Source organism: Mus musculus, chromosome 18, assembly GCF_000001635.26.
Source record: "Mus musculus strain C57BL/6J chromosome 18, GRCm38.p6 C57BL/6J".
NCBI classification, from domain to species: Eukaryota; Metazoa; Chordata; class Mammalia; order Rodentia; family Muridae; genus Mus; species Mus musculus.
Window position 1 is genome coordinate 42,615,092 of NC_000084.6, and position 12,788 is coordinate 42,627,879.

The window sequence follows — 12,788 nt, forward strand, 5'->3', positions numbered from 1 at the left end:
TGAGGTGTTTATCATAGCAACAGTAAAGTAACTAATGGGTTGTCACTGTTCCTATTCTGTAGGAGAACAGACTGGAATTCAGAAAAAATAACTCTATCAGGGTTGCATATGAACATGCGGCAGGGCTGGGGCTCAACCCCATGGGATGGAAGGTATCAGAATCCATCAGAGGAAAGGGACTTCAACTCTGCTTGCATTTCTATCAGACATGGGAAGGATGATAACAGCCTGTTCTGCAGAAAAGACCCAAGACTAGGTTTCCTCTCCATGTAGCAGAACTGCCTTCGCTATCGACTTGAGATGATTAAAGTCCCCTTTGTTTAATCCTTTTCACCCATCTGAACATACCAAAGTACCTGAAGCTCGGGAGTCATTTTGAATTAAATACCATTTTTTTTTGTTTGTTTGTTTCTTGAAATCTATAGCTCCAACTAAACCAAAACCAAAACCAAAACAAAACCCCAAACCAACCGACTGGATAAAACTATTGTTAGTTGAAGTCCCAAGACAGAAAGCAGCCACCATGTGACAAAAAACCAGAGATGAATTCCACGCATTTATTAGTAGAAGATAACACATCGTAGGCTGTAGCCTGGAGACCTGAGGCATGGCTGTGGCAGACTGGTTAAAAGCTCAGCTCATAAATGGCAGCAGAGAAAGGACAGGGCAACAATGGCTGTTGCCTCCTGTAGGTCCAAGAGGGATAGCATTTGTGCATGTGTCTATAGAAGAAATTCTGCAGCGCTGGTTTTGCAGGGTCAGAACTGAGTGGGCACCCACACTGGCACAAGCTCCCACCTCTTCCTGGGATTCGTCAGTTCCTGTTGCAGATGTTGTAAGTCGTGTTATTCCTAAGGGAAGTTTTGATAGAAATGGCTTTAACTGGAGTTTGTGTGTGTGAAAATTGGCTTTTAGAAAAGCCATCAAAGGCCGGAGAGATGATTCAGCCATTAAGAATACTGACTGCACTTTCAGAGGACCTGGGTTCAATTCCTAGCACCCACAGAGTTGTGCACAACTGCCTGTCACTCCCATTCTAGGGGACATGATACCCTTTTCTGGTCTCTGCTGGCTTTGCACGCATGTGCTTCACCAACACACATGCTGGCAAAACATTCAACTCCATAAGAAACCACTTAAAAGACGTCACCAGTTGCTGGACTAGGGAGGGGTAAGCAGGACGTGAACCTGTTCTAGATGCGAGGGTTTTAGCCTACGGCCTGGCAGGCTGCTTCCCTTCCCTCACTGGACCCGCTGGGGATCCAGAAGGACTCTCAGGATCAAAGCTTGAAAGCTGGGTAGACCTGTGTCACATTTCTTCTTACTGCTGGGTTAACAGATGAACCTTCCTGCGCATCAGATTCTGTTCGCTGGGAGAACGTTTAAGGACATGTCATAAGATGATAAGGTTGGAGCCGCATGAGATATGGCAAAGCCGGGCACCTGCTGACAACAGTGTTGATACTGCTGTTGATTTCTTGCTTCCTTGGCCTTGCAGGCTCACGGCTATATCATGTTTATCTGCTTGGCATCTGCAGTTCTGCATGGCTTCCTTCTAACTCCAGGTTCTTCAAGCTGCCATTCTAACCCCTAGGCACTCCCAGCCCCCTTTTGTGTCAATGCTGCTTTCCCCTGTACTGCTGGGAACACACATGCATATGGGTTTGAATCAGCACTATACAAAAATTCATGGGATAGAAAATTTCATACAACTTTAAGCAAACTGTCTTTGAATAAAACTGGGAAGTGGACTGGGTTTGTGTCATTGGCCTCTGTGACAGCCAGGCTCAAAGCCCCCAGCTAGCACCTGGCTTCCCTCTTCTGCTTTGTCTATATCTTCTTCTATTTAGAGGTGTGTGTATGTGCGTGCACATGTGTGTCTGAGGTATGCACACATTTTTAATACTTCTGACATTGGTATAATCTTTTTACAATTATTTAATATTTTTATTATTTTTGAGGCTAAAATATAATTGCTATCCCCATTCCTTTTCCTCCTGCCAGCCCCTCCATATGTCCTCTTGTGCTCTCTCAAATTCATGATCTGTTTGTCTTTAATTGCTGATATTATATATATGATATCAGCATATATTACCAGTATGTATATGATATTACCTGTATGTAAACGACTTCAGGGTTGGGACCTCTTCCCCAGGGAAGGCGATTTCTCCTACTCCTTCCATTGTCTAGTTGCTTGTAAGATTCATGCCACAGGATCTCTCCCTTTTTCATGTGACATGTCTCTTGATGTGGTCTTTGTTCAGATCTTGTTTAGGCAGCCATGCTGGTGAGAATTCATGGAAGTAGTTTCCCCGACATTTCTAGGAAACACAATCTCACAGTAAACTTCCTCTTCCTCTGGCCCTTAGTATTTCTTTTTAAGTCAGCACACAAACATAAGGGCTCTCATTGGTTTATCCACACCTACAGTGTCATTATACTCTGCTCTCAACTGTTCCTCTGCCCTACTGCCTACCTAGATGGGAGAGTGAGTCTGCATCAAGGGAAGCTTACCAAGCAGACGGATGGGCCAGAGGCTGTCTTTGTTTCTATTCAGATTTAGCCTACATGGTTAGAATTTGACTTGAGATCTCTCTAGCAGCCTCACTGAAGTTTAACTGGAATTAAATGAGAGTATCTCCTTATTGGTTTAAACACCTCCAGAAAGCTCACACCCTGAACTCACCTATATAAAGGCAGAGACTTCACACGCATTGCTGTGGTATTGGTCAATGGTTTCCTAAGGCCTGGGAGGTTGGCATGATACTCCATACTTTTGGATTTCCTCTGACTGTTTTGTAAACAACAACAACAACAACAACAACAACAACAACAATCCAATTTCCAATGCCATGTGTTTCAATTAAAGGACCCAGAAATTCTGAGACCAACCACATAGGAAATATAGGTGAAGGCTTGTTAGTCTTTGATTTCTTATAAAAATATAAAAGAGTTATATATCTCCATGCTTTCAGATTTAAGACTGACCCTATACATGAGTGGGAGTGTCCGAAGCCAGATGTAGTTTCTGGTATAAACCTTTTACCAGATTTGCTGCATCAGCATGAGCAAAGATGTTTCTTGTTTCTCGCATCACCTCCTTCAAAATAGGAATGAAAGCAGAAAGTGTCCTCACTGCTCAGAACTTGGCTTTTCTCTCAGCACGACAGGGCTTCCTTGGGAATCAACTCCTCCCACTGAAACACTGTCCTAGAGATGATGAAGAAAATGAGTATGGAGAAGGGCAGGGAGCATTGTCCGAATCCCACAAAACTGACTAAGGCAGGTAGTGACTCTGAAGTGTCTGCTTTCTGACACCCAGGGGGCACCTCTGCTCAGGAGCTTAAGAAGAAAGAGGGACAATGTGGGGCTGGAGAGATGGCTCAGTGGCTAAGAACACTTGTTCTTCCAGAGGTCCCAGATTTGATTATCAGCATTCAATGATGCCACCAATAACTCCAGTTCCAGAGGATTCAACACCCTTTTCTGACTTCCATAGGCACCAGGCACGAACACTGTGCACAGATATACATGCAGGCAAATCACTCATAAACATGAAGTAAATATATCTAAAAAAAGGAGGCACACTGCCATATGAAAAGATGCAAGTTAAAAGCCGTGCATATTTAGTATGCTAGATTTTTCCTTGAAATATTGCTCCTTTGTTAACAGATACCTTCACCATTACAGAATGTGAAATCCCATGGAGTCATACACTTGATGTAGTCTCTAAATACTGTGCTTGGTACAGTGGTCCTGGAGACCCCTGAGACACTGACTAGGCTGTGGACTTTGACCCCAGACAAATCCTTTTAGATAAGTATCATTTTAAATTTAGGGGGCACCCTATGTATGACCTCAGTCTCGCTGGTGCCAAATTTTAAGAAGTGGACATTGATCCTCATATTATGGGGGGATAGAGTTTGTGTTATGTTTGAATTAATAATGCGCCTATTATTTTTATGACTATAGATATTTTATCAAATAGGAAAGCAGATCGCAACATTCTAGGATGATACAAACTCAATAGAGATGTTTCCACGGTCCTACCCCGACCACTCCCTCCCAAGTGATGTTTGAATTTGGTCAACTAGCAGTTCATGTACGGTAGTGGGTAACAACATGGGATGTCTATGAGTTGTTCGTCAGGTTGGCTCTTTTTGCTCTCCAAATACACGCGACTTTTACTGTTGTTGGTTGCTCAACAGAACTAGGGAGTAAGATTCTATTGCTGAGGACATCACACATACTTGTAGGATACAGAGAAATCAAGCTGGGACTAAGCTGGGGGCTTCCTCCTGGTGGCCAGCCCACATAGTGCAGGAAGGAGCTTCATGAGCTGCTGGGAGAGAAAATTCAATCGTTTTATTCAGTCATGGATTTTTCACGCTACACTATCAACCTGCCCTGCAAGCTGTGGCCCACTTGTGCAATAGCTGTATGTCTTTTACGGAGGTAACTAAGTCCTTTCTGATTGGCTTGAGGGTGGCAAGGTCATAAGCCCCAGTAGGGAAGAGAGCCTGTTGATGTTGTGCTAAAAGGACACACGATGGCTAAGCTGTTCTCTAAATATTTATGTGCACACCTATCACTTAACGCCTTGGTCAGTTACTGCAGAGGCTCATAACTGGTCATAGTGCTGAGAAGAAGTGACTGTCGTGTGCTTAACCTTAAATGGTACATGCATATCGCTCCCTGCAAGGTCCAAAGAACGCTGTGGGATAGGGGATGGAAAGGATAGAAGAGCCAGGGGAAGGGGCAGGATGCTGTGGATGATGTCTTTCAGGCATGAAAAAGCTGATGCACTCAAACTCACAGCAGCTGCAATTACCCACACAAGAGTGGGCCAGCATCTTACCACAGGGTATGGAGGGGCTTGGGCAGGCCTGTGAAACTGCAGTCCATCCCTGCATGCATACCAGAGGATTTCCAGGCAGTTAATGATTGTTGTAGAAGGAAAAACATTTTTTTTTTCAGGTGCTGCTAAGTTGTCTTGCTTCTGTAAACAATCCTTCTCAAAAGATCCCGTGAGCGAGTCTAGTGAAATCAGTTGGGTCACCCTCTCCCAACGTAAAAGGACAACTCGTTGGATGAATGAAAGTGAGCAGGAGAGGATGTGTGGGGCAAGAGAGGGTGGTGGGAAGTGGATAGGATCAAAACACATTGTATACGTGCATGGAAATATATGAAGCTATCCTGTATTGCTGATGTATGCTAGTAAAAAGTATATGTTAAAAAGCATTAGAAACTTTGTTGTCAGAATGTCAGGGCAGAGGAACCAGTTCAGAATTCTGTCCCTTACCTAAGCTAGGCAGGGCAAGATAATCTTAAATCTTAAATACAAACATTCCTTTGCATGTTAACTGTGTCTTTCCTAGAATAGAGTACATACAGGACACCAGGGCAAGCTGTTATGGGAGTCATCTCTGTTTTAAAAGGAAGGCAGTTTAATTACTCTGACGCTAATGGCCATGACCGTGAAGGGCTAGGTGGTATAATGGTCATTAGAAACATGTTCTGTTGGCTATTTTGGGTGTAGTGGGTGTCTTTAGGGACACTAGAAATGTCAGGTAAGGATTATGGCCTAGGGTGATGACAACAGCAGCCACCTGACATCTGTGCTCTCCACACACTCTTCTCAGTGCTAAAAGGCTGTTTATCTCCACGATGACTGAAAGGCTACCATATGGCCAAGCTGGAATAAAAAACACCTAGTGAAACCCCTTGTAGTGGCTATTCCTGGTTGTCAACTTGACTATATTTGGAATGAACTACAATCCAGAATTGGAAGGCTCACCAGTGACCCTTATCTGGAGGCTGGGAGATAGAAGATTCTGATCTGGATCTTGGTATGGAGATCTTGAAGCATAGTGGCTATGGATTCCAGAAGATTAAATCTCCGAGTTCAAGGCCATCTGGGATTAAAGGTGTGGTGGAGCACACCTTTAATCTGGGCTACACCTTCTGCTGGAGACAATATAAGGACACTGGAAGAAGGGAGTCTTGCTCTTGCTCCTTCGCCTGCTTGCTGTGTGAGACTGAGTAACTGCTAGATCCTTGGACTTCCATTCACAGCTGCGACTGAACCATTTTTGGGAATTGGGCTGCCGACTGTAAGTCATCAATGAATTCTTTTTTTTTTTTTTAAATATTTTATTTATTTATTATATGTAAGTACACTATAGCTGTCTTCAGACACTCCAGAAGAGGGAGTTGGATCTCATTATGGATGGTTGTGAGCCACCATGTGGTTGCTGGGATTTGAACTCAGGACCTTTGGGAGAGCAGTCAGTGCTCTTAACCACTGAGCCATCTCTCCAGCCCCAATGAATTCTTTTACTATATAGAGACTATCCATAAGTTCTGTGACTCTAGAGGACCCTGACTAATACATCCCTTAATGAAAGGGAGCTTGGGAATTAACAGTGAGGGATCTCTTCTTCTCTTCCACTCAAAATTTGTTCAAAAGGTCATGTTTCCCAGTTGGGAGGATCTTTTCCAGTCTTATTGCTAAGAACAGAACTTACCCTGTAGCTAGTTCACTGATATTTCAGCCAGAGCGGGGGACACCCTCATAGGCCTTCTGAAAATCAAGACTTTTGCTGAGCCTCATGTGCCTGTGTACATTGTTCTCTCTGTGCACGTGCATTTGGTTGTGTGTGTGTGTGTGTGTGTGTGTACTATTCCCCCCCCCCCCCCCCCCAGTCATCTTAGGGCTGAGAAGAAACACTGAGACATAAAGGCATGGAAGTCCATTCGTCACTGAGACTTGCCACTCTGCCAGCACAATGACTCTCAAGGGAGCCTTAACAAGGTGCTGCGGAGTCCAAGTCCCCTCCTCGCCCAGTCCCTTCCTCGCCCCTACACGGTTCTGGAGACACTAATTTGACACCGTTATATCCTTCTCACCCTCAGGCTCAGTATGACATTCCCTCCCCCACTCACCTCTGGGCACATCAGGGATGTGGAGAAAGGAAGCCGAAAACTGGATAGATTGATAGTCTCAGCATCATGCGGCTCTTCATTTGCGCTAGATACCACGTCAGTTATTTGTCAGCCAGAGCTATCATTGCAGGCGAAATCACATTAAGAGGAGCCTGGAAAATGAAAGGTTGTAAATTCCAATCCAGTACCATCTCTGGCAGCTTTGGAATTCAGTGCCAGTTCCTCAGAAGTATTTAGCTTTCTTCTCCGGTGTGTCTTCCCAGTGTCACCTCATCAGGTGAAAGGGGACATGCGAATGTAAACACAATGCTCTCATTTCTAAAAGTTTCCTTGTAGTTCTGGAGTTTTGACCGGGTCTGAAACAACACTTTTCTCCCAGTCAGCTCCTCAGGGAGAGCATTTCCGACAGCCCTAGATGGTACCAAAAATGGCTGGCTGAGAAGATGGCAAATGCCACGAGTTAAATATAGCCTAGCATGGCACCTCAGAATGCCTGACAGACAGAACGTGGGGGCGCAGGCTCTGCTGCCAGGCAGTGACTCAACCTCTCCCAGACCGGCTCCTCATTTTGTGAGTGAGACATCAGTCATCAATTCTAATGCTTGCTGCTGTAGGGATTGAATTTGTTGGTCTCCATTGCAAAGTTCCAGTGGCCAGGCTTAGGGAGCAGCTCATTTCTTTTCTTTTCTTTTTTATTGGATATTTTCTTTATTTACAATTCAAATGTTATCCCCTTTCCCAGTCTCTCCCCTGGGGAACCTCTAATCCTGCCCCTCCCCCTGCTTCTATGGAGGTATTCCTCCACCCACCAACCCACTCCTGCCTCCCCACCTCCCATTCCTCTACACCGGGGCATCAAGAGCTACCCATTTCTTAATACCGTACATTCAAAGTCTCTGTGGGTCTGTGTGAAGCTGACTGCGCCTGGCTAGTTTCCTGTCAACTTGACACAAGCTGGAGTAGCCAGAGGGGAGGGAGCCTCAGTTGAGAAAATGCCTCTATAAGATCAGGTTGTCAGTAAGCCTTGCAGGGTAACTTCTTAGTTATTGATGCAGGAGAGGCCACTCCTGGGCTGGTGGTCATGGGTTCCATAAGAACTCAGCCTGAGCAAGCACACAAGCTGCGTTAGTGGCTGACTCCAGGTTCCTGCCCTGCTTGGGTCCTGCCCTCACTTATTTGATGTTGGATTGTGATGTGGAAGGGTTCCATGCCAATTTGCTTTGGGTTATGGTGTTTCATCCTAACTAGGACACTGATATTTGGCCAGTTCTATGCTATAGTAAGGTGTCCCATGCCCTTCTTTGTCCTGTTCCTAAAACTTCACACAATTACCTTCATTCATTCCCTCAAAAAAATGCTAGCCCGGCGACTGTGGCTCCATTTGCCTGTGAAGTATGTGTGCCTGTAGGAGCAGCTAGCTGTGTATAAGATGAGCCCCCGTTCTCCAGCTGTTCCTGTGGTGGGAAGGGCAGAGAGCAGGCACACAAGGACAGGCAGTGTGTATTGTGACGGTGGTGAACCAGGGCAGGGCAGGAGGAAGGGGTGGGGGGTGGGGATCTGAGCTGCTTGTGAAGCCTGGTGGAAGGAGGACCCAGTTCACAGAGAACATTCTGGAGCTTCAAGTCTGCTGAGGGAAAGAGGAGAGGGGCAGGAGACTGTGGGGTGAGGTGACTGGAGAGAGAGGCACAGTCTGGGACTTAAAAGTCTGATGGATGTGGACTGTGTTTAAAATGTATGCAAAGTTTTTTTTTTTTAATTTTGCAAAGATTTCAAATATCTTGCTATTAATTTCCCCATGTTTTTATATTACTTCAGCTTTTTTTTAGACTTTTAAAGCAGGCATAATTTGTCAAGTTAAAAAGGAAAAACATTTTTTTTTTCATGCTGAACGATATCACATTTAGCTTAAAGATTATAAAACTTGAATATCAAGAGTTAAAGTTGCTGAGGGAGGCTCAACACTTATTTGTGGGTCCAAAAATAGCCCTGAGGCCTAAAATAAGAAAACATCTCTTTTATAAACTATTATAAAACTCTCACTTCAAAAATAAGTATTGGGCTGGTGAGATGGCTTAGTGGGTAAAAGCACCCGACTGCTCTTCCGAAGGTCCAGAGTTCGAATCCCAGCAACCACATGGTGGCTCACAGCCATTGGTAATGAGATCTGACTCCCTCTTCTGGAGTGTCTGAGGACAGCTACAGTGTACTTACATATAATAAAAATAAATCAATCTTAAAAAAATCTTCATAAAAAAAAAGTATTTTTGGTTTTTTGAGACAGGATTTTTCTGTCCTTGCTGTCCTAGAACTTGCTCTGTAGACCAGGCTGGCCTTGAACTCAGAGATCTGCCTGCATCTGCCTTCTCAGTGTTTTGAAGGTAAATTAAAGGTATGTACCACCACACAGCCTAAAAAAAATAAAATAAAATAAATATTTTGCAATGTATAAAATTTTACTTATACTCAGAAGCAGTTTTACATCATTCAGAAACTAACCAGACTTTTAGAAATGACAATGGAAGTAGATTTGTCTTCAGAAACCAGAGATTATACCAGGGAGATGAAGCTTGACGCCTAGCCCCCTCTGCAGAGGTCAGAAAGGAGGATGGGGTGCTTGGCAAGTTGTGGTTGGTCGTGTGGCTGTACAAGTGGGTCAGGGGAATGACAGACAGAAAAACTAGAACTCTACTGCAGTGGAGGCTCAACCCAAGAAAAACTTGCAGCAGGAAGGTGTTGGATTGAGAAGCCAGAGAGCTTGCTGTGAGATTACAGACTAGGGGTAGCTATGGGTGCAAAGTTGGGGAGAGATAGGGAATAGGCACAGAGATGAAAGGGCTCCTTTTTAGGCCAGAGATTGGCTATTGCTAGGAATGATCAGAGTGTGGGGACCCTTGAGTAAAAGATGGCAGGTGGTTTGGGTGGCGGTGGTGGCTCACACCTTTAATCCCAGCACAGGAGGAAGTGGCAGGTGATCTCTGAGTTCAAGGCAACCTGGTCTACATATCAAGTTCTAGGAAAGTCAGGGCTATGCAGAGAAACCCTGTCTCAAAATCAAAACAAACAAACAAACAAACAAACCAAAACACCCAAAAAGCAAAACAAAACAAAAAGTGTCAGGTGATTATAAACATCTCTTATGGTCAGTTGGTACCCAGAATCAACAGTGTTGAGGACGGTAAGATTCTAGCAAAACAAATTATTTTAGTTCTGGAAATGAATTACCGTGGTTTTGGGAAATTGTCACCCGTTAGCCAAAATGCCAGAGCTGTGGCTAAAGGTAGCAGGGGATTGTTTTCATCTCTGCTATAGAGGGTAGATGATGGGAAGAAATGATGTTGGCTTGGACTGGAGTGGTTTGAGTGGGAATAGTGGGACATGGGCGGAGTCTGGAGTTTTTCAAGAGCCTCAATCAAAACCTAGAGACACATCGATAATCTTGTTACCCATAATGCATCCGCCAGCCTGCCTTGGATGCTTTCTTGCAAGCTGTGTCTCTCTGTGAGCCCCAACTCCCTTTTCATCTGGGCTCCCCTTCTTCCATGTGTTCTGCATGGGAGCTGGGTAATTCTGAGCAGGGGAATGGTACTATTTTTAGAGCTTTATATTGGCAGCCTCCTGAATGCCCAGACCTGTGCTAGTCCTTTAAAGAACTATGGAAAAACTTCTGGAGCCATTATCATGCTAATGTTCATCGTGAGAAGAGCGCCATTATGCTTATCTGAGCAGAGACATTCCCTTTCTGCTCTCCCCAGGCTTTCTCACGGGACCGTGTTTCCTGGAATAGCATCATGGTAACTCAAAACAGGGTTGTTAGGAGCTCACATGCACTGAACATGCTGCCTAACATCTTGAAAGCTAATTTTCTATGTGTGAAAAATGGGAAATCACTTTCTAGGGCACTTAGGAAGATTCCAGGAGGCTTTGTGTGGGCTCTGGCAGATGTACAGCCAATTGAAAGTAAATTAGCTCATACTGCTATCGCTATGCCTACTATGTTTTTATTGACTTGAAGAAATCTTACATCTATTAAAATGGAACGCTACACATGGGTCCTGGTGGTTTGCCTTTTTCAGATGCTTATAGACTTAAGAAGTATTAACGGCTTTGATAGGCATGTCCACCAATCTCTTGATGTAACGGTGACAAACATTTTCAAAGGATAGCCAACTGTTTCTAGCGGTCTATCAGACATGGAGAGCTTACTTATGTAAGAGAGCTTTGGAGTCATCTGCCTTCAAGGCTCACTTGCATACACAATTCTTCTATGCCATCCTGGCCTGGTGCTCAGGCTCCTGAGAACTCTTTGATATGTTCAGTGATATTTGGTTCAAAGAATTTCCAAGCCTGGAATGTCCTATTCTGTATCCGAGAGTTTACTCACAGACACTGACATTCTTCTTCATAGCCATCTCTTCTTCTTGCACCTTCATGAGAAGACGGGATATTGGAAGTGCAATGCCTCGTAAGAGAGTTTGCAACTGGCTGTTGTGAGTGAGAATATTCTTTCATGTATTGAACTGCAGCTGACTTTATTCAACCTCTATTGGTTTAACATTGCTGAATTGTGAGGCAAAAAGAATGTTAGATTTTATTCTTTTTCCCTCCTTCCTCCTCCTCCTCTTCTCTTCTTTTCTCTATGGTAGAGAGAGGAAAGGAAATATCAGCTCAGCATAAAGAGAAATTTGCCCTGGCTTTGGGGTCATGGGTGTGTTGAATTCTGGTGAAGTCTGATAATGTGAATCACAAACTTTGGTCATTTGCACCCTTCCCACTCTCTTCAAGGTTGACTTTATATTTCTTTTTTTTTTTTCTAATGGTTTTAGAGCTTTATTGTAGAAAGGCAGAGAGAAAGAGAGAAGGTAGAAAGAGGGAGAGAGGCTGGCCATGGCCACGTAGAGAGGGGGAGAAGGGAGAGAGAGAGGGAGGGCTAGAGAGTAAGAAAGGTGAGAGCTTAAAGAGTATATTTATTTCTTATTAGATGTTCTAGTAAGAGTTCATTTCCGGTAGGAGGTAGGAGATCTTATTTTCAAAATTCTCTTTGAGATATAGAGTCAGGGAAAAGGACCTTGCAGCAAAAGCAGGAACCTAGGCTAGAGATGCAAAAGAGATGTTGAGTATGGACCCAGTGTAGACCAGGACCTTTGGAAGGAGTTTCTTCCCTATTATAATAGAGCTTAATGACTCTGTTACCAACTTTGTACAAGCCATTCTCTCCATCAAGTTGTTAGTCTGATCAGGACAGAGAAGCAGAGGAGTAGGTCTGCACAAGGAGATACTGATGGGTTCTAACTTTGTAAATAAAGAAAATAGTCTATATGCGGTGATGGTTAATATTGACAGTCACTTTGACAGGATCTCTCATCACCTAGGAGAAAATCCTCTGGCCACACCTGAGATGGATTATTCAATTAGGCTGACTGAGGAAGGAGTATATATACTGATAATGGGTGTCACCATGCCATAGACTGGGGTCCTGGACTAAATAAAAAGGAGAAAGTGACTTGATCCCCAGCATCCATTTCTCTGCTTCCTGACTGTGGTTGCAATGTGAGCAGCTGTCTCAGGCTCCCACAGCATGGTTTCCTTGTCATGGTGAACTGTGAGGCAAACTAAACCTTTCCTTAGGAGCAAAAGGTGCTGCCAGATTCACTGAAGAAATTATGGGTTGTGAGTTGGGATATTCTGTGGTTGGCAAAGACTTGGAACCATAGGAAAATATGCTGTGGTTTTCAGACCAACCAAAAGGTATTTTGCTTCCCCCACATTGCTGTCTAGATCCAGATTTGGATTGCTTTTCTGGTGGTAGTGTTATTCTAGGTCAGAGGACATACTTTTCTAATCTC

The 12,788-nt window shown here is 44.1% G+C and overlaps 1 long non-coding RNA gene across 9 annotated transcripts; it reads right to left on the reverse strand.

Moving 5' to 3' along the window:
* Positions 1-526: 526 nt before the first annotated feature.
* Positions 527-8,726, reverse strand: C030004G16Rik. 9 transcript variants are annotated; one of them, XR_001782544.2, is made up of 5 exons: positions 6,946-8,726; positions 4,251-4,339; positions 2,989-3,210; positions 2,116-2,321; positions 527-851 (listed from the first exon to the last, which is right to left on the reverse strand). It is a non-coding gene; the product is annotated as an RIKEN cDNA C030004G16 gene (long non-coding RNA). The 9 variants fall into 9 exon arrangements; XR_003952620.1 differs by having other exon boundaries at positions 2,687-3,210; XR_877357.2 differs by having other exon boundaries at positions 2,989-4,339.
* Between the last annotated feature and the right edge of the window lie 4,062 nt (positions 8,727-12,788).